At 42.5% G+C, this 27,289-nt stretch overlaps 1 long non-coding RNA gene across 1 annotated transcript in view; it reads left to right on the forward strand.

Moving 5' to 3' along the window:
- The first annotated feature begins 23,720 nt into the window (after positions 1-23,720).
- LOC121042838 (uncharacterized) overlaps positions 23,721-27,289 on the forward strand; it is a 73,777-nt gene continuing 70,208 nt past the window's right edge. The window contains exon 1 of the long non-coding RNA XR_005796480.1: positions 23,721-24,041. This is a non-coding gene — a long non-coding RNA (uncharacterized LOC121042838). The remainder of the gene's footprint in view (positions 24,042-27,289) is intronic.

Raw genomic sequence — 27,289 nt, forward strand, 5'->3', positions numbered from 1 at the left:
CCTTCCTTCCTTCCTTCCTTCCTTCCTTCCTTCCTTCCTTATTATACAGAATTTGCTCTTAGGTGTTTTAAATGGCCTCAGCACTGCTCTCCTGTCTGCCCTCCCCTTTCCTGATTCTTCTCTGATTTACTTCCTACCTCCCTTTCATCCACCTACATCTTTCTCTCCCTGAAGTACTTCTTCTTCCCTCTGCTTCCTCCACTTCTCTCTCCAAAGACAACAGAGGGAAAAGAAGGGCAGTAAGGGAATTCCACAGCCTGGATACCTCATTCTGCATACTCTCTATTACCTGTTATTCGGGGAAGTTGTTGTTCTACACATTAAAACCAGTTTTATATTTTCCCCATATGTTGATATGTTTAAAAATATCCAAAAAGAAAAATAACATTTTCACTGCATGACAGAATATGACGTGTGGAAAAGCAAGTCTGGCAGAAGGTGGCTTTAGCAGGAAGAGGGACAGCCTGCAGGCAAAGGCAGGGGCCATCCCCAAGCTCTCAACTTCCTCTCAGCTGCCAGAAACACCCACCGGCAGGGCTTTCCATTCTCAGTGGGCAGCATGGAACAAGGCACGGAACACAGGGCCATTGTCCTGGGATCCCAGAGCAACAATTGTACGTGCTTGGTCTGGCCTTGTGGACTCTAGCCTCCTGCTTCACTTGCCAAGGACATTTCTGAAGGCACTTGAGATTTTTTTTTTTAAGTTTATTTATTGATTTGAAAGAGACAGAGAGCCTGAGTGGGGCTGAGAAAGAGAAGAGACAGGATCCCAAGCAGGCTCCGTGCTGCCAGCACAGAGCCCCATATGAGGTTTGAACTCACAAACCATGAGATCATGACCTGAACCTAAACCAAGAGTCAGAGGCTCAACTGACTGAGCCACCCAAGGCGCCTTGAAGGCACTTGAGATCTTAATGGCTTTTTGGGGGTGTGGCTTTCCACCTGTATGTACCTTTCTCATTCTACCCTTTCTGCTTGCCTACTCATCTGATTTCTTATGGTCAAGCTCTGGTAGCAAGATATGGTTGCAGTAGACAAACAGTGACGTGGTCATAAGCATTTGTGAAATGAAGAAAATAATCTGAATTTGCAGAAAACCATGATGCTCATCAACCTTGACCTCCCTCTCCTCGTCTGATACTCCTCCTGTGTTTGTTAGCGTGTTAATGGCATCACTGTCCTGCAATTCCTTTTGCCTTTTTTAATTTCTTCTTTTTTCTATCATTTACATGATAATCATACATTAGCCTTTTTATGTTCTACTTGCAAAGTGTCCCTGGACTTCGTCCCCCGCTCAGACTCCTGTTATCTCTTGAGAGATGCCATTCTGTGAGTCTTTCTTCTTTCCTATTTACCTCTCACATTCTAGGTCATTTCCTAAAGGCTGAAATATGCATTTTATCACTCCCTGGCCTACATATTGTTGCTGGCTCCCTGATGTTTGGCACAATGTCAGCACCTCTAATGACTTGGACCCAGGACATCTTTCAGTCTCGTGTCCTCTCATCCCTTGTCACGTGCCGGCCCTTGTTCTGACCCCAAGCCAGCCCCACTAGCCCTCTGCCCAGTTCTGGAACATGCTATATAATTGCCAGCTTTTACGCTTCAGGTAAAACTGCTTCTCTTTCTTGGAATATATTTTCTCGTCTTTACTTGTCTGAACCTGACAGAACTTCCAAGGCAAAGTTCAAAAGCTGCCTTTACTGCAGAGTCCTGTTCTGTCGTCCAGCTACAAGGCAGCACACCCTCTCTGTTCTCTGTTCTCATAGCACTTGGTTCACACACCTGTTGAGACACCTGCCATGTTTCCTGGTATTGTTGTTATTACTTACAGTCTGCGTTTTCCACCAGACTGTGAGAATTCCAAGATTTGGGCTCTTTGTTTTAAATTTTTTCTTTTTTTCTTTTCTTTTTTCTTTTTTGCACAGATCCTGATATCCAAAAGGTAACCAATGAGATACAGTTAGGACCATGGTGATTAGGGCCTGTGGAGGGTGATGCTTACTGACCCTAATGTCACCCAGTTACTCCTGCAGCTGGCCCAGATAATAGCGGTGCCAGGCCCAAGAAGATACCCATTCCAGTAACATGAGTGAGTGTAAAAGACCGTGAAGTGGGACCCTTCCCGCCTAGAAGCATTGTCTGAAGCCACAAAGCTGAGAACAACGGATTCCAAGCATTTACATATTCTAAAGTAGATGTTGGGCCATCCATGAAGAATTTGCAAAGGGGATAAGAAAAACTAGATCTATCAGACTACAAAAGAAAAGATTTACTTACTGAATATTCAAAAGAATTCACTAACTGAAGTGGTCTTCCAGCTAGTCTCCCCCTTTGCATCTTGTGTCCCTCGTGTTCTCAGCACAGCCGCCAGAGTGACCCCGGTGAATCGTGCCTCTTACCTTCTCAGAAACCACATGGTTCTCAGAGCGAAAGCCCAACTCCTTGCAGTGGTTTCTGGGGCCTGACCAAAGCAGCTCTCATTTACCTCTTGAACCTCATCTCCTGCTACGCCTTCCTTTGCTCTCCGCTTCGCTGAACTGGCCTCTTTGCTAGTTTTCAAACATGCGAGAACTCTCCTGCCTCAGGGCCTTTGCAGTGCCTTGTTTTGGCTAACCACCTCACCTTCAAGACTTTGCTTAACCATCGCTTTTTTTTTTTTTTTAAGTTTATTTATTTATTTTCAGAAGAGGGGCAGAGAAAGAGGGAGGGAGAGAATCCCAAGCAGGCCCCTCCCTGTCAGTGCAGGCTCCATCTCACAAACCGTGAGACCATGACCTGAGCGAAATCAAGAGTCAGACCCTTAACCTACTGAGCCATCCAGGTGCCCCATGCATCACTTTCTTACCGAGGCCTACTCCATCACCCTATTTGAAATTGGAAGCCATAAACGCTGGTTCTCCTGTTTCCTTCTGTCCTGCTCTGCTTTTTCTTTTTCCGTAGCAGCCATTTCCATATAACCACAGCAGCAAGACACTGTAAGACTGAGTTGTTCATTACTTTTTGGTTTATTGTCTGTCTTTCAGGGTGGGGATGTTTATCTTTTCTGTTCACAAAGGACCCATTCTATTGATGAGGCATAGAATACACTTGTTTTTCTGTACTAGTCATTAGCTAAGTCAGGATTTCCAGAAAAGAAAGGATGGCTCATCAAACTCACTTTCCATAACAACCATATTTTTCCTTGGATTCTACTCCTACTCACATGTCTTTTGAATTCTTCAAAACGGCCCTTTCATTAAAATAATCTTTCACTATTGTTTACTAAAATTTTCAAGAAGCTATTCAGGGTAGCTTTATCATAAAAGCAGTCTCCTTTGAGATGGAGGTAAAACAAAAGAGTTTCTGTTCTGTTTTCTTTCCTCTTGCTCTATCTTGTTTGTCTTTTCAGTGTTTCACTTCACTCCTTCCTCAGGTGGAGCAGACAATTTATCTGTGTGTTTTAACAGAAGGAAGAGGGATCAAGTGAGCCAACTTAGTCAAAACCCAACAGAACGAGGAAGGAGAAAAGGGGAAACGTGTGAAATTGGCTTCAGTAGATATAACAAAGCCAATCTCTAATGCGAGGCTCTTAAAAACGAAGGATGCGGCAAATGATGTCACCAATTTCAGTATGTGCTCAAAGCTCAGAATCATGGGTAGAAGTACAAATATCAAGTTCCGAGGCTACTCCACAGATCACAGAGATATGGTAGAAGAACCAGAGGGCTGGGAGCCAGAAGACTGGGCCACATTCTGATATATCCACTAACTTGCGTAGGGATTAGCCTATCAATTCATCTCAAAAGGGGGGTTAATGATAGACACGTCAACCTATTTTACAGAGTTGTGGGAAGATAAATGAAAAAAAAATTTGGGAAGGCACTTTGCTAAGTGCTCCATCAATATTGGAATCATTTATTCCAGGATTAAGGGGATTTGTTTATTAGCTTACAAAACAAAGGCACTAAGAGTCATTTGAATCTCCATGAAAAAAAATTCAACATTGTTCTGTTTCCTCACACCAGGGAAGCAAATCCTTTGACGCTTATGTGTCCACATTCATCAGCTGGGGAATCCAGCCCTCAGCTGTCCTCCTTCCCACCAAGATTAAGAAACATAACAGTGGCAGCTGGAAAAACACAGAAGCATGAGTAGAAAATGAGAATTTCAGCTTCTGAATATGTTCATCTCCCAATATTTTCCGGATCAGCAGGGGTTTTCTTGTCACAGGTATTGCCTGTGTCTTATCATCAGCATGAGCCCTAAAGACTCCTGTGCTCTCTAGAAGTTCTGTCCTTGTTGCCAACAGTCCACCATTAGAGATTCTGTTTATTTTCACTGAGACATTAATTTCTGCTCAACTCTCTGAGTTGTCACACAGAAGAAAGGGGGAGATGAGGTCCAGAGTATCAGGGAGACCCTGGAGAGCAAGAGGCACTGGCTGTATAAAGGAAAGAATCACTTAAAAAGGAAGTGAGAAGATCCCAGAGAGCAACTTTATCCCCTCTGGTTATTACCTTGAACTGGCCTGCAGAACAATTCCTTCTGCCCCCACCCTGACTCTAAGTGTGGTGAAAGATGTTGAACAGCAGGACCTGAAGCACAAATGTGAGCTCTTATATTTCTCTCTCTTACTTGCAAACTGAAGGCTAAACACAATTTTTGAGATGGATATCAGTTTTGTCCTCAGTGTCTTGGTTCTATGAAACTGCCCCCAGCCAACTGCCTATGCTCATTTCTGCCAACATTTTAGTGTCATTTTTCTTATACGTACCGTATAGGAACCATCTTAGGTTTGGGATTGCCCATTATTTGGTTCAGTTATGAAGCATGAAGTTAGTTTTGAGGGCCTAGATCTCTACCAAGAACAAGCAGAAGAGCTACTTTGGGATTCAGCATAATTCCTAGATAATCCTCATAATCTGAGCTTGCATTGCTTATTGTAAGGGAAGCGTGGGGTATCTTGGTATTGATTTGGGGATTCCATTGCAAGCCTCTTTGGTCCCTGGTTTGTATTTTGGGCCAAAGATTTATATGTTGGCTTGGTTTATATGGGGCTTGTCACTCTAGGGTGCTGCTTTCTTTTTTAGTAGCATCTTTTTTGGGATGAGGTTATGGAGAGTAAGGAGGAATGAGAAAGAATAAAGATGATTCAGTGATAGTTGAGGCCAAAAAACAAGATGAAAATTTTAATGTGAGGCTGAGCAATTTTGCAAAGACCCAACTTTTGTACTTCTTTTGAGGGCAAGTCAATCAAATAGACACAAAGGTGATTCTCAACCTTCTTCTGTCGATGCTTATGAAATGCTATTTAAAGGTATTGAAGATATGTAGGGAGAAAATGGTTTTGATGTCAAAGAAGAGAATTAACAAAAACCAAAATTATGATGAACTAAAGTAATCATTGCCATTATAAGAAAATCAACCATGTGGGGGGCACCTAGCTGGCTTAGTTTGTGGTAGAACATGTGACTTAAAATTATTTTGAGTTTATTTATTTATTCTGAGAAAGACAGAGAGAGCACCAGTGGGATAGGGGCAGAAGGAGAGGGAGAAAGAATTTGAAGCCGGCTCTGCACTATCAGTGTAAAGCCTGAAACAGGACTTGAGCTCATGAACTGTGAGATTATAGCCTGGGCCGAGATTAAGAGTTGGATGCTTAACCGACTGAACCACCCAGGTGCCCCAAGAGCATGTGACTTTTGATCTTGGGGTTGTGAGTTCGACCCCCACTTTTGATGTAGAGATTACTTAAGGATAAAATTAAAAAAAAAAAAAGAAAATAAAAATCGGTCATGTGTATTATAAATACCCACCATGATCTCAAGACAAAAACTTAAGTGCAACTTCTACATGGTAGATTTTGGAGGGTGACTCATAACTGTCCAAGAGGGCTAAACCAAAGCTGATGATGAATACTCATAATTAAAGGTGTATGGTGAGAGATGAGAATCTGTCTAGAAATCTAAAGAAAACAGGACTGAAGGCAAAACAAAATTGTGAGTTTGGAAAATAATCAACATTAAAAAAATGAATATAATCTTCCTGTCTTGCTTATTTGGCCAATTTCATTTTTTTTTTTAATATATGAAATTTATTGTCAGATTGGTTTCCATACAACACCCAGTGCTCATCCCAAAAGATGCCCTCTTCAATACCCATCACCTACCCTCCCTTCCCTCCCACCCCCCATCAGCCCTCAGTTTGTTCTCAGTTTTTAAGAGTCTCTTATGCTTTGGCTCTCTCCCACTCTAACCTCTTTTTTTTTTTTTTTCTTTCCTTCCCCTCCCCCATGGGTTTCTGTTAAGTTTCTCAGGATCCACATAAGAGTGAAAACATATGGTATCTGTCTTTCTCTGTATGGCTTATTTCACTTAGCATCACACTCTCCAGTTCCATCCACGTTGCTACAAAGGGCCATATTTCATTCTTTCTCATTGTTATTTGGCCAATTTCAAATACACCAAAGGCTTCCCCTTTCACCATGTAAATAATGCACTTGATTACCTGTTGAGTTTATTTGGAAGTATACAGTATAGAAATTAAGAGCAAGGGCCCTGGTCAGACTGCCTACATTCAGCTCTGCCATTGACCAGCTGTGTGACCCTGGAGAAGCTAAATGGCTTCTCCAAACTCCAATTTTCTCATTTATGAAAAGGTGCCACATAGTAAGCACTCAATAAAGTTTCGGTATTTATGACTATAGGAAACACTATTGGTACCCAGCCCACATTCCCTTTACTGGTGCATCCCTTCTCCAGCTGTTTTGAGTTCTGATGCTAACAGATCACAGCTAATCCCCTCCTTGAAGACTTGGTCTCATCAAGGGAGGAAAGCTTGCTGGAGAGATTGCTACCCACCCTGCCCTCTGCTGCTGGCCACCAATGACTGACTGATGTGGATTACAAAATACTACACCCTCCCCTCTCCATCTTCCCTCACTCCCCAGCTTGGAGACTAGAGCTTGACTTCTCTTGAGGTCACATTCTTGCTCAGCTCTTCCAGTTCCCTATGTTACTTCTCTGCCTCCCCAATAAGATATATTTTTTTCTTAAAAGGCACTTCCTCAATATACCACATACACTTGAAGGTCTGTTTCAGCCTTCTATTAATCTGACTTAGGATAAGAATCATTTTGATTTTAAGCCACATATGTTTTCATATTTTAACAGTTCTGAAATTAAGATACATCTTAAAAATCACTGTTGGCTTGGCCAAAGTTGTCATTTTCTGCACACTGAAATCAAAATATGCAGAAAATCCTGAGATAACAATGGAGCATTCTTTTGCTGCATTGCCAACATTCTTGATAACACAGAGGACCATATTTTGTGGAAAAACAGTCATCAGTGATTGAGTTGAAAAGTTGAAGAGTCCGATTGAGTGAGTGAAAGTTTTAAGAATATTTTCATCTGCTTATTTTGCTTTTGTTTTTTTTTTTTGCATCTATGAATTGCAAAACAATTATAATAAATTTTATCAAAGTAATTCTGAAAGAGCTCTTTTAAAAATAAAACAATCTAAATGATGATTATGATAACAGTGGCACTTCTGTGGAGTGGGAAAGGGAAATGCTCTGAATCCACTAGGTGTGCACATTGGGTCATTGGGACGTCCATATTCTCCTACCTATCACTGCACCCCAAGTCAACTGCAGATGGGTTGTAGATCTATCCACCTGATACATGTAAAAGACAACACAATGAAACTACTGGAAGGTAACATAGGAAACTATCTTCATGAGCTTGGGTTGGAGAATTTTTTTTTAACTTTACTTATTTATTTTGAGAGAGAGAGAGCATGCAAGCAATGTAGGGGCAGAGAGAGAGAGGAGAGAGAGAATCCCAAGCAGGCTCCATGCTGCCAGCACAAAGCTTGATGCAAGGCTCAACCCTACAGACCACAAGATCGTGACCTGAGCCTCAATCAAGAGATAGATGTTTAACCAACTGAGCCACCCAGGTGCCCCTGGAGAAATTTTATTAAGCAGAACTTCAAAAGTTCTAATTACAAAAAAAAAAAAAATACATTGGACTACATTAAAATTAAGAACTTTTCTTCGTCAAAACTTACCATTAAAAGAGTGACAAAACAAGTCACAAGGTGGGGGAGAAAATATTTACAATATGTATATATGACAAAGGGTTCTACTCCATATAGTAAAGAACTAAAACTCAATAAGACAAACATTCTAATAGAAAAATGGGCAAAAGCATGAATATACCCCACAAATGAGGATATCAGGCGGCCTATGAACATATGAAAGGGGCTTACCTTCATTAGTCATCAGGAGAGTGCAGATTAAAATCACAATTAGTAACACTACCTGCCTAGCAGAATGGCTGAAATAAAAAGACAATATCAAGTTGCTCCAAAGAGCACATAATGTATAATTCCATCTTTATAAAATCCAAAAATAGACAAAATGTCATGGTTTTTAATTGGCAGCATTTTATCTCTCTTTCCAAGCAGTAATGAAATAATGATGTATCTTACAACTGATGGCATCTGGGTTGAGGTAAAATGTAGTATTACTGTTACTTTTTGTAATTTTTTTTAAGTTTATCACTGTAATTAGTCAAGTCATAAGACTTCCCTGACCCTGATCTGTCTCTTGCTCTCACTTTTCCAGCTCACGTCAAGTGATCAGTGAGACACTCCAAATTTCTTCTTCCCAACTTTTTAAGAGTAGCGCTCCTGTTTCTTAGCTTGATGTGTATTCCGTGGAGTAAAAACCACCCTTCCTTGACTCACCTGCATCTAGGTAGGACCAAGGTGATTATGTTTTGGTCTTTAGCAGGGGGAAGTATATGGGATAACGTGTAGGGAAGTGTTAACTGGGCAGGCCCAGATCACTCAAACGTTGCACATTCCCAAGAAGGATCTGTTCTATGACTGGCCCTTTGCTGTTCTTGGGAATTGAGCTCTTGGAATGTTTTAACTGATAAGCAGAGACTTTCGCATACTCAGGGCTTTGAATCACACTGTACCAGTTTGAGTAGATATTTCATAGAGACATTGTCTTTCTTGGGGTCTGGAGCGCCAGTGATTCAGTTAGTCACAGGGGCAATGGCACTATAGGTTTGGGTGACTGACACTGGACCCTTAGACTCAGTCTTCCTGACTGACAACACTTGGCAGGGGTTGTCACAATTTGATGCTGGAGAAATTACACATGTCCTGGGTGACTCCACTGGGAGAGACTCTTGGAAGTTTGCACTTGCTTTCCTCTGGACTTCACCCTTTGTTGAATTTGCTCTATACCCTTCACCATAATAAGCTGCCACTGTATGAGGACCTGTGAGTCCTTCTAGTGAGTCACCAAAACTTTGGGTGGTCTTGGGACCCCTGGCATGGATAGTGTAATATATGATATCATTAACAAGAAAATATCCACTCCTCTCCCTCAACTCTCATGGGAAGAGTATATTTTCCTATCCGATTGGTATTGAACTTGGCGGTATGACTTGCTTTTGCCAATGACATGTGGGCAGAAGTGACTTTGTGCCAGTTCATAGTTTAGACCCTAGCAGGCACTGCATGTTTCTATTTGACTCTTTGAGAGCATTTGACCTCCTTTATGGGAAAAGCATGTTTCAGAAAGCTGGTGTCTATATCAGCCTCGGCCATGGAATGAACACACACGAAGCCGACTGGAGTCCAAAGAGCAGCACGTTGCCAAGCCTGGTCAGGCCTGCAATCTGAGGCTAACCTGTAGTTAACTGATACAGGCAGCCCTGGAAACCTCCCTAAAGAACAGCTTGTGCGTGTCCTCTCTTCCATGGCTGCCTTGTCTGGAAAACCAGATTTGATCCCAAAGCTCTAGCCACTCCTGCAGGGTGTCAGGGTGCAGGCCATCTACCCTCAGGATGGTACAGCAATGAGCTGGAAGGTACATGTATCCCTCATGACTTGGGGGAGCTGACATATTTCTAAGTTGTTCAGAGCACGGATAGGTTAGATTATCTGTCACGCACAGCTACATTTAATCCTAATTAATACAATAAGCAAACCCTTATCCATCTTAGACTCTAAGGCTGGAAGACACGAGGGACACCAGGCAAATGCAAAGAGCTCAGGTGAACTTCTTTTACCGTCTCCTGTTATGTTCTGGTCTATCCTCAGAATACATGTCTGCTACCAGTTTGGGTATTTACCCTCATCCGATGCCTAAAAGAACTCAACTCAGAAAGAAGAACAAATGGGCAAAGATTGACCTTTGGAATATTCCACCAGACAATTTCGTTTTTAAAAATGTTTTTCCTTTTTTTTCTTTTCTTTTTTTTTTTTTGCCTCCAAGCTCTTTCAGATGAAACTTGACTGAAAGCCAATAAGTGAAATAAACATGGGCCAAAATGCTCTGAAAGAAGGCTGGTGACAAAGTCTGGCATTGTAAATCTTTCCTCTCCTAGCCCTGAGGTTGGGACAGGTTGGGGAGTGCTCTGCTGAATCGCTCTGGCCTGATAAAGCACAGCACTATGCCCAGAAGTGGTACTGCATCCCTTTTCTGGATTTCACCCCCTCTCCCCACCTAGTCCAGGGCTTTGCTGAGAACACTTTATTGAGTGTCACATTATTATTCTCTTCAGTGCTTTCTCTCTTCCATCTGGGGTGGAAGGGAGACAGTGAGGCAGACAATTACATTGCTGATGTGGGATTTTTAGAGGAAAATTGAAGGAAATTATAGGGACTACCCAGCTGTGGTGAAAACTCCTCACTCTCTTCCCACAGGACCCATTATTTTACAAACTGCAACTATTTAAAATGATTTACAGTCACTTGCTAACTTTACCATGCTGTTAGATTCACTTGAATCCTACCTAGCTCTTAAAAAGAGTACAGACGGTGAAAGTATGCTCACTCTCAAAACAGTGTGGATTTGATGACTCCTATTTGGAAACTTGAAATCTACTACACTATCAAAGTCAATCTCATCTCCCCAATATTGTCTATTCTATTTGATCTTGTTTCCCATCTTTTAGATCCTGTCTCCTATGTCAGCTTATTTGTACCTTGGAACTTTCTTTCACTATAGCATCTTTGGCTTTTGGCCTGCTTAGTCCTCTCTTTCCAAATACAGAGGAAATCCCTTGAAGATGTTGTCCTTCCCCTTTATTTAAAAATATTCAGTATGTAATTATATTCACTTTCTTCCTTTCTTCCTTTTTGGCTTCATCAAGAAAGGTCACTAAGACACGTGATAATCCTGTAAGACTGACCCAAACCCTGCTGGCTTGGAGAGCTCACACGTTCCAGTTTAGGCCAGTTTCCTGCTTGCTTTATTACCTTAGAATCAGAAGTGTGATGGCACAGATGAAAATAAACAGCGAGGTTCTGTACAGTAGCAGCCGTGAGCAGATCTGTGGCTAATTGCTGAAAGACAGCATCTCCAAGGCTTGAGGTCAACTACGGGGGCCCGACTTTAGGAGGGAACTACTATCTGGTTCACCTTGTATTTTCACTTTAGAGCCTGCTGCTCTATACAATTAACACTTAGGCAATGGAGAAGAAAGTGTTTTTCTGGAGAAAATGCTCAGGGGACCTCCCAGTAGTTTAGATTGCAACACACAAAATGTCTTCAGTGTGAAAAAGAAAATGAAAAAGCCCAAATGGATAAGGGATAAAATGAGTCACTTCCAAGATGTGCATTTAAGAACGGGAGAGCAATGGGCTGTTTTGAGCAGTGGAAAATAGATAATTTTGCCATTTGGCTTTCTTGGGGGGCGGGGAGGGGAAGAACTAAGGTTCTAGCTGGATACTTTTAAAAATATATAGTATATTAGGTTCCAACTTTGTTTTTAAATTATGAGAGTAACTCATGCTTGCTGTAAAAAATGTCAAACAGTAGAAAAGGATATTGCATTGTTCGGGGTAGCCTAGGCTATGCTGCACGTGGTAGTCAGTCTTAGAGATGGCTCCAGTCATCCACCTGCTCGTATTAACAATCTTGAAATTCTCATTCCTTTGAGTGTGGGCTAGATTTAGCGACTCACTTCTAACAACAGAGTAAGAAAGAGTGATGGGATGTCACTTCTGAGATTAGGTTGCAGGAAGACTGTGCCTTCCACCTTAGCGTCTCTGTCTGTGCCTTTCTGTCTTAAATCTTTCCCTCTGGGAAAGCAAACTGCCTACTTGAGCAAGCCTGTGGAGTGTCCCCTGATGTCTCTGGCCAACAGCCACATGAATGAGCATGGAAGCAGATTCTCCAATCCAGGTAGAGCCTTGAGATGTCCACAGCCTTGGCCAACACTTTGATCAAAGCCCCATGAAGTGTCCTCAATCAGAACCACTCCCAAGATCCTGACCAGTGAGCTGATAAATGTTGGTTGCTTTTAGTTGCTAAACCTGTGGGGTAAATTGTTATGTCCAATAGATAACTAAGACACTACATTAATTGACTCCCAAATCTCAGTGGCTTTACCCAATAAGTATCCCCATCTACAACACACACATGGACACTCATACTACCTTTTTAGTTCAAATTGGGGACCTCCTGGGAAACTGTCTTACTTGGGTAACTTAGTAATCCAGACTCCTTCCATTTTGTGGTAGGGAGATTATATGGAGGACTCACAACGTTAAGTATCCCAGACAGAAAGTGATGTGTGTCACTTCTGCTCATATTTCAAGGGCAGAAACCAGTCACATAATTTCACCCAACTGCATAGGAAAACAGGATCATACGGATAGTCAATGAGAATTATTACTTCCCACATGTGTAACATAAGTGAAAATCTACTTTTCTCCTCCCATCCATCATTCCATGTGTAACTACTTGAATTGTGCCTCTTCAGATAGACACACTTATTGCACAAGCACACAGGTTTACATGTGTAAGCAAATTGGTACAATAGGATCAAATTTCCTATTGAGGATCTCCTATTCCATTGAGATCTATCTCATTCTTGGTGACATCTGCTTGGTGTTCTATGGTAAGGATATATCATAATTCATTTAATTGTTTCTCTATTAATGAGGAGTAACTTAATAATTCTATGGCTAATGAATGTCTTAATAGATTTTCACCTGTTACTTCTCTAAGTTGTTCATATGACATCATGTGCACATTATCAACACTAGTCTCCACTCACCCCACTCTCACTCCCTGCGTAAATAAAGGGCATTATCATATTTGCTCCCATTTTTAGGGGCCATAGGAGATGTTAGGGAGTTGTTAAAGTATTCAAGCTCACTAGCCATCATTCTGATATGAATATAAAAGAAAAGAAGAGAACTAGCATCTATATGCACAGGGTGCTTAGACACTGTGCTATCCATTTATATATCGATTTCACTAAAATCTCATGGTACCCGATGAAATATGTAATTATTATTTAGCTCCCATGGTGAAATCCTCTTCATGGACTTTAAATACCTCCCTGCTTCAACTCCTACCACGTATACTCCCCATGTAATTTCTTTTTCTTTTCTTTTCTTTTTTTTTTTCACTAGAAAGCAGAGTTAACAGGCTGTGATGATTGCTACTTTTCTTAGTGAAGATACTATAAAGATCTGTGCGCCCTTACCCAGAAGATAGATCATGCATAGTAAAAAAGAAAAAAAGGAATATGTAATGTTTGCAAATTCCCTGGGAATAGTGTACAAATAAGAACACTAATTTGCTTTCCACATCTCTATTAAGGAATAGAACAAAATATAAATATATCCCAAATGATGAGAGAGAGAGGTATGACTGGCTGTCTCTGTTGGTCCACCATTTCCACCCGGGGATCTATTCAAGAGGCAGAATATTCTCTGCCTTCAAAGCAGTTGCCAGGTCATGTCTACGGTGTCTGAGGGTTGCAGGCAAACTCCTCTGGGTTCTTCTTTCTGACCAAGCGAACTGTTCCAGTTCAGAGGCTTGGGACTGCTAGACAGCAAAGTATTCCAACTTTGGCAGAGAGATAGGAACAGGGAGGGTAACATCTGAATTTTTATAGCATTTTCTTGGACAGGAAATAAAGAAAGAGAAAATTTTCTTGACTGATTTCTGGCCCCTGGAGTCCTATGGCTTCCTTCTCTCTGCACTAAAAGAAATAAAGTAAGGCTCAGTCTGGACAGTACCATCTCCAATCCAGGCAGGGACTAAGATAATATTACCATTTCATTATCGCAGATGAACAAACAGAGGCTCTGAGAGATTAAGGAACTTCAATGCAAGATCTAAAGAACTATACAGAACCACACAGACCTCAGGACACACAGTCTACCTGTTTGGATTGAACCAAGTGTACTCTTGGGACATGTATTTAAAATACATGACCCAGGGGTGCCTGGCTGGCTCAGTCAGTTAAGCACCTGACTCTTGATTTCGGCTCAGGTCATGATCTCATGGTTTGTGACTTTGAGCCTTGCCTTGGGGTCTGTGCTAACAGTGTGGAGCCTACTTGGGATTCTCTCTCTCCCTCTCTCTCTGCCCCTCCCTCTCAAAAATAAATAAACGTAAAATAAACAAAATTTAAAATACATGATCTAAACAGAGCTGTAGCCAAATGATATGCATCTAGAAGAGCCCTCCTTCCCTCCCGACACCTTGAACGCTTTCTCTGGACAAGCTAAAAATAAATTCGTACCTTACAGCCCTTCTGCTCACAAAGGTTTTGGGGACAGGTAGAGAGAGCACTCTACTGAAGAATTTGCACCAGTTCTTTCTGCAGATGAAGGTGGTAGAGGATAAAGTTTCTGTTGGACAGGTATTCTAACAGGACTGGTTGTCTATGTATCTTCAGGCTCCGGGACATAGAACCAGGACAGGGGAAGGAAGGCAGCTGTGCAAACGAGTGTGAACGAGTGTATCCACGCTCAGGTGGGAAGACTGTACCCATTAGATTACATGAGTGAGGAGTTGTCCCTCTCTTTTATTAAATGGATCATCCCTCCAAGAATTATTATTTATCATTGGAAGACCTGTGTGTGTTCTGACAGTCCATTCACTGGTTCATTCGTTCATTCATTTACTTAACAGGTATTTCTTGAGTACCTGCTATGCCTCAAACACTGTTGTAGTTGCTGGGAATAAAGTCATGAACAAAAAAGACCAAAAGTCTTACCTTCATAAAGTTGGGTTTGTTTTGTTTTGTTTTGTTTTGTTTTTCATTTTAGTCAGGAAGAGAATCAAAACGGTAGTTAAGTAACACAAGTGGTGTGTCAGATTACAAAGGATTACTGTGGAGAGAAACAAAGCAGAGAAGGGCAAAAGTGAAGGTGGGGTAGGGGAGGAGGTGATTTTAAATAGAATAGAGAGGAGGTGATGTTTGAGGCTGATGTGAGTGGAGTGTTCCAGTAGGGGAGCAGCGGATGCAAAGGCTGCTGGGAATGGTAGAGTGGCTGGAGAGGCTGGAGAAGGGTGGAGTCAGGAGGAAAGTGAGAGAGAAGGCCCAAGAGATGAGGGAAGGACAGGACAGGTTGTGCCTCAGAGGGTGCTAGAAAGACTGTAGTTTTATCTGAGCGGGATGGAAGCATTGCAGGGACTCCAACAAAGAATGGATAAGACGTGACTTATTTTGTTAAGGGACCACTCTGGCCGATCTGCTGAAAATCAGCTGTGGGGAGGCCATTTGGAAACTACTGCAATAATCTAGGAAAAAACTGATGGTAGCTTGGTTCGGATTAGCATGGAGGAGGAGGCAAGAAATGGTCCGACTCTGGATATTTTTACTGATCTGTTGACTGTGGAATGTGAGAAAGGGGAAGTCAGGGAGGACACCTACATTTTTGTTCTGAACAATTAAGAGGATGGAGTTAACTGTTGGGGCAATCAGGAGTTCAGTTTTAAACATGCTAAGTTTGAGATACCAACTAGATATTTTAAGTGACATTCTACGAGTGTATCCCTAGCTTCTACCCACGAGGTGCCAGCAGTGTCCCCCACCCCAGTTGTGGAAGCCAAAAAACATCTTTAGGCACTGCCAGATAGTCCCTTTGAGGAGCCAGATGTCCCTAGTTGAGAACCACTGGTGGAGGGTCGGCACTCTGTTTGGACTGGGCTGGGAGCAGCTCCTCTCTCAGCAGTTTCCCAGTGGGGCTGAGCCCTGGGGTAGCCAGAGGTTCTGTGTTGCATGCACCCTTCTTGGAAAGTCCCAGGATCCCGGGGGGTGGGGGTGGGGCGCTGGCCATGGCACTCCTGCCTCGTGGGATCACTGCACTTCTTCCACAAGACTGTCTCCTTGGCTCATCCCTGCCTCTAAGGTGGGTGCCTTACAGTCTTGTATATGCTCACCTTTTGGCTTGAATTTTCTATGTTCCAACCAGTTTCCAGGAAAGAAAGCAAAGGACAGGCCTCTGGTGGTTCTCTGATTTCATGTCCATTAGCTCAATGAACAGCAGGTGTATGCAGCTGTTAAACCTCAGGGGAAAATGTTATATACCTGGATTAGATTGGCTTGATCTCTGATCACGATGAGCAAGTCAAGAAGCTAACGTATATTTCTTGGTAGAAAAACATTCTATCACCAGTCGATCAGCATTTAACGAATACCTAACCTAAATTCGCTTAGCACAGATGTCACATTTCCCATAACCCTAGATGAGGCATGCACCAATGTAGAAGCACTAATTTGGAACTTAATTTTAGGTATCTGAATCTTTTTTATCTCTCTGATCTTCCCACCCCCTTGATGTGCTTGGATTGCTTCGGAAAGCCTGGCATGTCGCTTGGATTTTGTGTGTTTCAGTACATTCTATTGGAATGTTTTCTTTCAGACATTTATGTCTGCCAAGTTGGTGACATTTCTCTCATGATGCGTGTCTCTACAAGTTACCAAATGCTTTCAGTTAAGCTGGAGCTAAATTTCTGTGTTGACTAATTCAGCTTTAAACACCAAATCCCCCTGGGGTTGTGTTCAGAAAGTGGACTCAGGAGTGGCTGCTGGGAGGGCAGGGAGATGTCTGAAAAGAAAGACACAAAGACTTTTACCAGTTTGTGGTCCAATTTAGATTCACCAGGACAAGCTAATCCTAATTCAGGGCATGTTATGATTCTGTGAGAGATGGCTGCTCCGTCTTCCACTTGTGATTTATTAGTAAGTGAGCTCCTGGAGGGTGAGAGGCCCAGGGTATCATTTGGTTGGCAACTTGAAGCACTTCTGAATCTTCTCCCGTATTCCATTTTCTGACTCTCTTTCTAAATTATTTCCCTATAGAAGGCTTTCCTTATAGTCACCATTTGAATTATGCAGGATACTGCTTGATTTATTATATACTTCCATATTATTACAGAGTCATGAGGCTCTGATAGAGGTTTAAATATAGCAGCTCTATATTTAATTTTCTCAAAAGGGGTCTTTTGGTAATAGGAGTTTTTCAGGAACAGTCACTGTCCCAGCTATGTCTACATACCTTGTCTCGTGTCTGTCTGCCATTATAAAGCCTGATAAAACTAGCCACTTTCCCAGCCTTCCTTGAAATTAGACCTTGTTTAGGCCAATGAAATGGTAAAAGGAATGTACTGGGGTGGCAGGGTTTCTGGGAGGAAATTTTTCCACACTGAGAATAAGAGGGTGGTGTACGAGGACAGTGCTTTCTAACAGCCCTGACGACCTACCTGCTTCCTGCCTTTAACTATAGCTATGTGGGATGAGTGCAGCTGTGGCAGCCATCTTGTGACCATGAGGGAAAGCTCTCTCCTCAAGAGAATTGCAGAGACCCCAGATCTAGCACTTTGACCTAATAGAAAACTCAGCTGAAAGGGGCTTAAACCATAAGGATACTTATTGTTTCCTTGGTGGTGGGTATTTCTGGTGGTGTTTTGATAATCTTACAGCTAATAGCAATTCAACAGAAACTAAAATTCAGTCACCAAAGTTCACACACTCATTAACAGAGCTAATGCTAGAGCCTGGGGACGCTGTCTAGCAGAACTCTGTTCCTTTATGCCTCACTAACTCTGTATATATAGTTTTTAAAGTTAAAGAAACACAAAATACTTTTGCAACTGCACAATAATATGTGTGGATAATCATATAGGATGAGACATAATTTCAAATTATGTTTAATTGGTAAGAACCTTGAAAATGGACCAAATCCAGCAAATAAGATAGCAGAACTAAGGCTGAGTGTAAGTTTTAAGATGAAAATATCTATATAACATTTAAGTCTGGATTATATGCAGAGGCTTGTAAATCTCATACTCTGTGACTTAAGTGACTTATTAACAATTTAATTTGTCCCCATACCTTTCAGAGTCCTTTGGATTCTTCGCCACCTTGAAGTCAAGCTGTGAGTGGTGCATTCTCTTATTATCTACAAAAAACAAAACAAAACAAACCAGCATAAACTGGAAGCAGCTCCCCAGTGCTCTGAGCCAGATTCATCCACTTCCCTTGGCTCTCTGTGTCAAGTCTAGCAAGTACTGAAAAGAAAGCTTCTCTCTCTCTAACATTCTGAGCACTCTTGAAAGGACTTGGCCTTTTGTTCACAACTGCTCCTACATTAAGGGCAAACGTAGAGTTGGTAAAAGGTCTAGGCATGCAATAGCATGTTGAATATAACTCTTTAACATACAGAACCTTGTAGGATCTGGGAATCAAAATTATGTTGGGCTAGCAGCTTGTATGCAGCAAGATTCATCCCGATGTAATTTTAAAGAGCTGAGATCCTAAGCTGACTGAATCAGCCTCTGAAAGAAAAAGATGAGCTCAGTATGCCATGGCTGTGCTACTCCAGCAACCACAAGATGCTTAAATATGCTAACTCTGAGCGGGGTAATGCACTGTGACATGTTCAGAGGAAGAATTGAATTCCACGAGACAAGAAAGCCATTGATGCAGGCCTTTTTATGCAAGTTGATTAATAAACTTCTCAATGGATTATACTAACATCAACTGCTTTCTCTAGAATAATGTACAACAGGAGGTTGAAAACTTCTCAGCGGACAGCTGACAGCAGAATTTATCATTGGAAGGGAGTTGGCTCTAGCAGCCAGAATGTGTCCTGGGGAAGAAGGTGAGGGAGCTAGAGGGCTTGGGTGTTGACTGGTTCTACAAAGGCCCAGAAGGAAATGGAAAACTGTTCCAGTGAGGCATTTTTGTGCTGTGGTATAAGGGTATGAGAGGAAGGGGGAAGATGAGGGAGAGGCAGGGGGACTCGGTGTGAGGTAGAAGAAATACAGAGCATTAGGTAGCCCTTGAAGCATCCCACATGGCTGGAGGGGCTGGAAGGGCTTCCAAGTACACGGAGGTCTTGTTGAACTTGACGTTCTTTGTGATGTAAACTCTTCTTTGGACTACCTCTAAGTCTCCAATGCAATCTAATAAACACAAAATCCACCCACTGTGAGTGGATGCTTTTCGTGGAATTTGAGGGAGGAGCTGCATTTTGGGTTTGGGTCTGTGCAGTTGTGGGCTAGAGATGACATCTGTGGATTGGTAAGGAGGCAGCAGACTGAAGAAGAGATGGGAGCCAGAAGGGGGTGGAAGAATTTAAAGGCACACTTTCTCTCCACCTCCATTTTGTTGGAAATGTTTGGAAATCCTAGAAAGGGTTTACAGATTTGTGTAATACCATCTTGTTACCTGCATCAGGACTTGTGAGTCTCTCCTGGTGGGGGAGGGTTGGGCATCTCCCTCAGGCTGTTTTGTGTGCCTGAGGGCTGAGCTGGGATCCTTTCCTGCTCCAGGGGCACCCTCCACTTTTCCCCGTTCTGCTCTCTGTCCTGGGAGGCTGGCAGTGTGGACTTGGCTTCTGGTTGATTCTGGCTCATGGGAAGCCCCATGCAGAGCCTCTGTAGGAGGTTAGAAACAGGGAGGAGAATGAAGGCAGGGTTCCTGTTCCCTGCCTTCCTCCCTGTGAGGTTACTTTGGGTTAAATGTGGCCTTGTCTGAAGATCACTGGTTTCTCTTAAGGGGACTGTCTTTCTTTTCAGGTTTTAATAACCTGTCACTTCCTTCCTACCTGAGCACTGGGTAAGGTGATCAATCTTCCTGGTTTGTAGAAACTGAGGGTATTCCCAGGACATGGGGTTTTGAGTTCTCAAACCAACACAATCCTGGGCAAATGGGGATGAGTTGGTCATTCCAGCCCTAGGAATGGTTAACAGCTCCTTTGCTGGTTCTAGATTGAGGTTACTGAGCTATCTCTGTGGTTCCCATCCCACCCATCCTTACCTTTGTAAGTAACCCTTTTGTAAAACAAACACACCATCCTGGAATTATCTCGTTCAAGCATGTTGTCTCTTTCCTGTTGGGTCCTGGAGTGGCACACTGGTTGTCCATGAACACTCGTGACCATGTTCTCTCACAGCCGTGGTTTCCTCAACTGCCAAATGAGAGAGTGACACTAGAACATTCCCCTACACCTTTCCAGCTCCAACATCACAAAGAGATTGAAAAGAACATCATGATTTTTATCTCTTAAAATTGTGTAACTGTCTCTTTTATTCCTGTTGTCATCTTCCAGTAATTCTAGGTAAATAATTCTTTAAAAAAATTTTTTTAATGTTTATTGGTATTAGAGAGAGAGAGCGAGAGAGCGAGCATGAGTCAGGGAGTGATAAGGAGAGACAGAAACAGAATCTGAAGCAGGCTCTAGGCTCTGAGTTGTCAGCACAGAGCCTGACGCAGGGCTTGAACTCATCAGTCGTGAGATCATGACCTGAGCCTAAGTTGGATGCTTAACTGACTGACCCACCCAGGCACTCCTCCGTCTAAGGAATTCTTAAGGACTTCCTATTGCCTCAGCTCTGCCTGGGGAAACTGAGATGCATGGCACATAGTTCTGGCCCTGGATGGGGTCATGTCTGGTTTAGGGGGAGGGAAGGAGAGAGAGGCCAGAGAGCAGATTGTTTCAGCACAGAGTGCTATGTGCTAAATGAGATTTATATGTGGTGTCCAAGAAGCCCAAAGAGGGGTATCCAACCAAGTCTAGAGGGAGTCTGGAAGACTTTCTGGAGGAAGGCACAGCTGAAGTGAATTTTAAATGATGTGTAGGGGCCGAGCAAAGGGGAGAAAGGAAAGGAAAAAGGGCAGGTAGAACATTCTTTGCAGAGGAATGGCATGAGCAGAGGCCTGGAGGAGGGCAAAGACATGAGCTATGGGGTGAATATGGGGGGACTTCCGCAGGGTGACATTAGCTGTTTGGTTTTGGTGGAGCCTAAGATGTGAGGCAAGAGATGACCCTGGAGAAGGAGGCAAGGCTGCATTAGATGGGGTCTGGTGGAGTGCTTAAGGAGGGGCCTTTTTATCTTATAGAGGACAGAAAGCCACTGAATAATGGGTTGTTTTGCCATTGAGCAGGGCGACCGACTATTTAAATATCCAGTTTCTGAAAATAGAACATAAAGAGTAGCTCTGGACCACCAACAAAAAATAACTTGCGTTTAGCAAACTTCCTGAAGTGTTCATATATAATGGAACTTTAGATCTTTAGTGTTTTTCACTGTATGAAATAATGAAATGATGCTGCTGTTAGGGAAATGTATGAAACTCCACCCCAAAGCCCTTCTCTGAAGGAAAAACAGCAGACACTAACTGGCCTGATAAATTTACCTTGCCTGTCTTCATTCATTTACTTCAACATTCATTTTGTTTCAGCTAAATTTTGAAGTTTTGAGGATAAAAACTATGTTTTAATATGGCGTCACCAGCAATTAAGGCATTGTTTGGCACGTTTGGCTCAGTAAATGTCTGGCCCACAGAAAACAAACAAATAAACAAACAAACAACCACTTCACTGAGTGCCCACCAAGCAGTGGGTGCTAGCTGCACTAAAGCCAAGAAACACAGAATTCCAATCCCCAATACATTGAAGGTCGCAAGTGGACCTTGAATTAAACAAACTGTAAAGGACATTTGGATTCATTTAGAGAAATTAGAATATGGAGTGAGCATCAGATGAAAAGAGAGATTATTATTTAGTTAGGTATAGTAACAGTGTTGTGGTTGTGTGACAAAATATCTATTTAAAACATGTAACATTGGGGCACCTGGGTGGCTCAGTCCGTTGAGCATCTGACTTCAGCTCAGGTCAAGATCTTGCGGCGGGGGTCCTGAGGGCTGACAGCTCAGAGCCTGGAGTCTGCTTCAGATTCTGTCTCCCTCTCTCTCTCTCTGCCCCTTCCCCACATGTGCTCTTGTCTCTCTTTCTCTCTCTCTCAAAAATACGTAAACATTAAAAAAAAAATTCTTAATGTGATGTTAAAATTGGAAGTAGTTGTGGTTGAAATAATATCTAGGCATTTACATTAAAATATTATCTCTGTGCCATAAAAAGTTTGTTTAAAAACAAAAAAAATACTATCAAAACAATGAAGAAAGAAGAAAGAAGGGAATAAAAGGAAGGAAAGGAAGGAAGGAAAGGGGCAGAGGAGGAAGTTAGCTAGTTTCAGTCGGGAAAAACTTCCAGATTAGAAAACACAACATTCCCAAGGTTACACACACAGGAGTAAATGTGCTTTGTGCTGAGCATGAAATAAAAGCATAATCATAGTTTGAGTAGAAACCAGGAAGAAGGAACCGGGAGGAGTAAATTTTGAGTGAGGTTTCTTAGGCTCCTGACAAGAGCCCATCTCCAACTAAAGTCATGATTTCTTTCCTATTCTCTACATTAGCAGAACAATGTTTCTCATTTCATCTCCAAGTCTAGTATCATTTCCAAGAAATACAATGGGGTAAAACCTACCTTGTGACAACTTGGCTACGATGCATGCCAATGATCTGGATCGTTGCCTGTAAATGATGCTCATTAGAGGCTAATTGTGTGGCCTTGGTTACTGATGATAACAGTATTTTTTCTTTCACTAATTCATTAAAATCTTACCAAGTGTTTACCATGTCGTGAGTGATGCAGTGGCATGGAAGCAGAAGACAGGGCAAAGTTCTGACTTTCATGATGCTTACATGCTAGCGGACTTTTGGGGAACAGATATGTGATTGTCCTTCTTGGCTCTGATCTTGGCAACAACCTGATAAGATTAGTCACTGTTTCAAACAACCTTCCCTTTAAACTGGAGGCTCAGGCTGTTCCATGACTGGCCCTGGTTATGTTGCTCATAAATGGCAGCCGTACTATCCAAACGTGGATCTCTCCTGGAGTCCAGCTCACCCCCCAGCACACCACAGTCTGCTTTTTCTGGTGTTGCTTCTGTCAATCCGAAGCAAGTGCAGGTATGATGTGCGTACTGTGCCTAATGATGAATGTCAGCACTGAGGTGAGCAGTGATGGCTCTTTGGCCATAAGCAAGTGTTCTACTTGGAGCTAATCTGGGGTGCAGATCTGAGGGTGGCTCTGTTAAGTACAAGCACACTGTGACACGTCAGGGGAGATTCTCTGCTGCCAGCTAATTATCACTTAAATTTGTCAAGAAGGCAAAAAGCACCTCTCACATTTTATTTTAAAATATGAAAACCTTTGGAAAAGTTTGAGGGTGATTTGCTCCTCTTCCCTCTTCACAGACAAGCCCCCCCCCAGAGGGGGGGGGTGGGTGCCCCCCCCCCCCCCAGGGGGGCGCGGGGGCACTCCAAGGGGTGGCAATCCCTGGACAGTGATTTCACACCGTATAAGATGCAAACGGCACAGACCAGCGCGGGGGGAAGGAAACAGAGAGGATGGAAATGAAAGATGGATCTCAAAGCAATTAACTAGAGACGATTTGTACCCAGAAGGGTTGCCGATGCAGAGAGAATGAAGCCAGACTCTAAAGGCCACATAATGTATGATTCCATTTATATGAAATATCCAGAACAGACAAATCCCTAGAGATAGATACAAAACAGATTACTGGTTGCCAGGGGCTGGGAAGGCAGGGAGGGAGGATAGAGAGTGACTGCTTAATGGGTACAGATTGCCTTTTAGGGTAATGAAAATGTTCTGGAACTAGGCAGTGGTGGTATCACATAGCATTGTGAATGTACTAAATGTCGCCAATGCTAATTTTTATGTTAGGTGTATTTTACCACAGTAAAAAAAAATATATATATGCACACATGCACACACACACTTAAAAAAGTAATCTTTCTGGTTTGTTAATAGCAACTGCAACCTCTAAGGTCCTTTGGCAACGTACCTGATGAGTGGTCATGCAGATTGTACCAGAATATCCTCACTGAGAAGAAAGTTGCTCAAAAGTAAGTGTTTCATTTTTAGGAAGCTCTAATTGTTACAAAACTCACTGTGAAAGTGGATTAAAATCTATATTCTGGAGAGAAAGAGAGAGAGAGAGAGAGAGAGAAAGGGAGGCTTGCTGAGTGATCAGGATGAGAGGGTATCTGGTATCTCAGATATTCCCCACATTTGTATTTGTGCCTTAAGAGAGAGGGCAATTCTAGTCAAGGGTCTTGCAAGGACGGCTATATAAAGATATGCTCCACTCTAAAGTGGGGTCACTGCATTTTCCTGAGCATGTGAGACTAAAGGGCTTGTGTGGAATGCAGGAGTTATGGCTGGGATTATTCTAGAATTTTGAATAATAAATTATTCAAAATCTAGCCTTATTGAGCACTGCAATAGAGGGCAGGGAATCTAGAAAATTTTTCAGAATTTTCTATTTGAGGAAATACACTACTATGCTCATTTTAAAATGAGAGAATCTTGGGTGGGATGCATGAAAAAAAAAGCACATTATCAGAAATGTTCTGTGTTTTATAAATAGATATACAATCAGTTTTTTAAAAATGGATCCTCCAAGGGCTTTGATTTATAGGAATATTATGCGTCCACTTTTCCAAAAACATGTCTATTGTGTAAATCAAGTACACGTGTGCATCTCCCTTAATTTACATACTATAACCTAAACAGTACATATACATGCATAGTTAAATATTAGGAGAGATGAATAGTTTAGAAATTCTTTTGCATTCTGGTTTAATTAATCGTGAGAAAGATAAACAAAAACAAGCCAGTGGTTCCCTTGAGCAGGGCTCATGGAGTTCTGGTGGAAAAGGCAGTAACAGCTGATTCTGACTTGATTCACCCTGGACTCCGTTCGCGTCCCTCATCTTTATGCCCCAGCTCCCTTTTGTGCTTCTCACAGCTCATCTGGAGTGCCATGAGTAATTAGGGCTCCCTTCTACCTGGCTCTTGAAGAGCTTTGTGGTGCCACAAAGAAAAATGTGAATTTCATCCCTGGGAGCTAGCAATGTTTTGTGTTTTCAAAGCTCTGCTTTTAGACGGTTCCCAGCAAAGGAACATACTTACCTTTTTATCATCATTGTAGCGGAAAAATACTAGCCTGAGGATGTGGGCTGCTAAAAGCTGCCGGAGCCTGCCTACCTTTAGTATTTAGTGACGATGTTAGAAGCTTTCTGCAACCCATACTCGGGTCTGACTCAATGTGGGGAGAAGCCAGAAATACCAGAGCAATTCAGGAAAAACAGGAGAGCGGCAAGGGATAAGCCCAGAGGAAAGGAACCTTTGTTTTAGACCTCGGGAGGAGACATAACCAGGTTACATCACAAAGGGCGTGAAAACCATGTATCTCTCCCAGAAAGTGGTGAGAGCCGTGTATAGAAAGACCCACGCAAATCTCCTATTCATTGGAGCTTTGAGGCCTATGATTTTCTCTAAGCATGGGAGGGGCAGGTAGTTTGAGATGAAGGAGAGGCCCAGAACACACTGTCAGGGTGCAAACTTTGCTTCTCCCTCCCTCCCCTTCCTGTGGATTTATTAGGCAGGCGGGCAAATCGGTGTGCAAAGAATAGATTTGCTGGAATAACAGCTGGGTAAATGGCACATTATGCAATTTTGCAGGCGCACACTGATTTGCAGTTGCACAGAAATGATACGAGGCAAAGGGCTGTGCCGTGCCAGCTTTGGGCTGAGCATCCCCCTTGCCACTTTGTCCGGAGAAGGGTTTTTATCTGCAGTCTGTCCTGCAGCCTGCAGTTCTGTGCTGCACCATCCCTAGCACGGGGGTGGTGTTTACTCACCCGCGTGAAGAGGACGTTTTAACTCTCCATCTTCCCCTCCAGCGTGCAGTATTGATTTTCTGCTGCGAGGAGACAGAAAGACCTTTCTTCAAAGTACCTTTGGAGGCAGAGCTGGCTGTGGGCTGAGCTTTGTGAGCAGGGGCCTGCATTCAGGGAAGGCAGAATCTCGTTCTTAGGCGCAAATTGTGTTTGGGGATTTACTAGTCACAACAAGTTCTTGTTTCACTGTTAGTTGTTTAAGAAAAACCCAACAGACGGAAGCTGCTCCATTGCTAGATTCGTCTAAACAAGTCGGGATGAGTAGCCTGGCTAATTAATACCTGCATCTATTGTGCAGTTTGAGATGACATATTTTGCAGATGGTGCCAGTTCAACAACGGAGAAACAATTGTTCTGAAAAACTGAGCATGAGGAATATTTCCATGGGATTGCACCTTGACTGTGCAAATGTTCTTTTAAAATGTGATTTGCAAAAGTAAGGGGTATCTGAAAATTCTCCAGTCTGCAATTGTTTGTTACGGCAGTTTATAGAAACTCTGATCCTACCTTGGAGGTGTGAAATACTTACCAGTATCGTCTCGTAAAGGAAAAAAAAAGTTCACACAGCTATCCCTTGCCCTAAAAGTTCCCAGTATATAGGATGCCAAATTTGTAGCCTTGATAAAGTGAAGAGTTAGTCTTTTATTCCTTTGAAATTAAGTGCTCAAGTCCAATGGCTACCCGTTGCTTAACAGATTAAGTATAGAGCCCCTTGCCTGGGTTTCAAAGGGCCTTGAACCACACACACACACAACATCTACATGCCAAGTGTGAGATTGCAATGTGTTTTTATTAAATATCAATACCATAAAATACAGTAGGAGAAATTCCTGAGGTCTGATTGAGAGGAAAAGACAGAATGCATGGACCACCGGAGAACTGATTCTTCAATTCACTGATCCATTTGAGATATGTTTCCCAAGAAGTAACTGATAGAGGTGCAGGGTGAGTGTACTCAAATGATTTTTAAAACAAAAACAAATGCCATGAATGAGTTATTGGTAGCTAGAGGTGAAAACACTAGTTTACTTTGGTGTATACCCTCTCTGATTTGAAAAGGGCCAACTTTGTGGTGGCTTTTAGTTATGCAGATGTAAGGCAAATTTGGGTAGGAACCAAGGAGGGCTCTTGGAAGAAGGGAATAGATAATACCTTTCATTTGAGGTTTGATCCTCCATAACATGTCAGATGGATCCAAGTGACCATGATTGAGGGCAGCTGTTTATAATTGAAGTCCTCAAGGAAACTCGTTTTAAGGAGGAGGGAAGTCCAGAGTGGTGGCCAAGGCCAACATCATCACCAGAAATGGACACAGAGCATCAGGGTATGGCTGATGCTAGAACAGCTCCTGGCCAAGGAGGAGTGTGTGTGTGTGTGTGTGTGTGTGTGTGTGTGTGTGTGTGTGTGTG

Source organism: Herpailurus yagouaroundi, unplaced genomic scaffold (genome assembly GCF_014898765.1).
Source record: "Herpailurus yagouaroundi ecotype Mexico unplaced genomic scaffold, PumYag 186, whole genome shotgun sequence".
NCBI classification, from domain to species: Eukaryota; Metazoa; Chordata; class Mammalia; order Carnivora; family Felidae; genus Herpailurus; species Herpailurus yagouaroundi.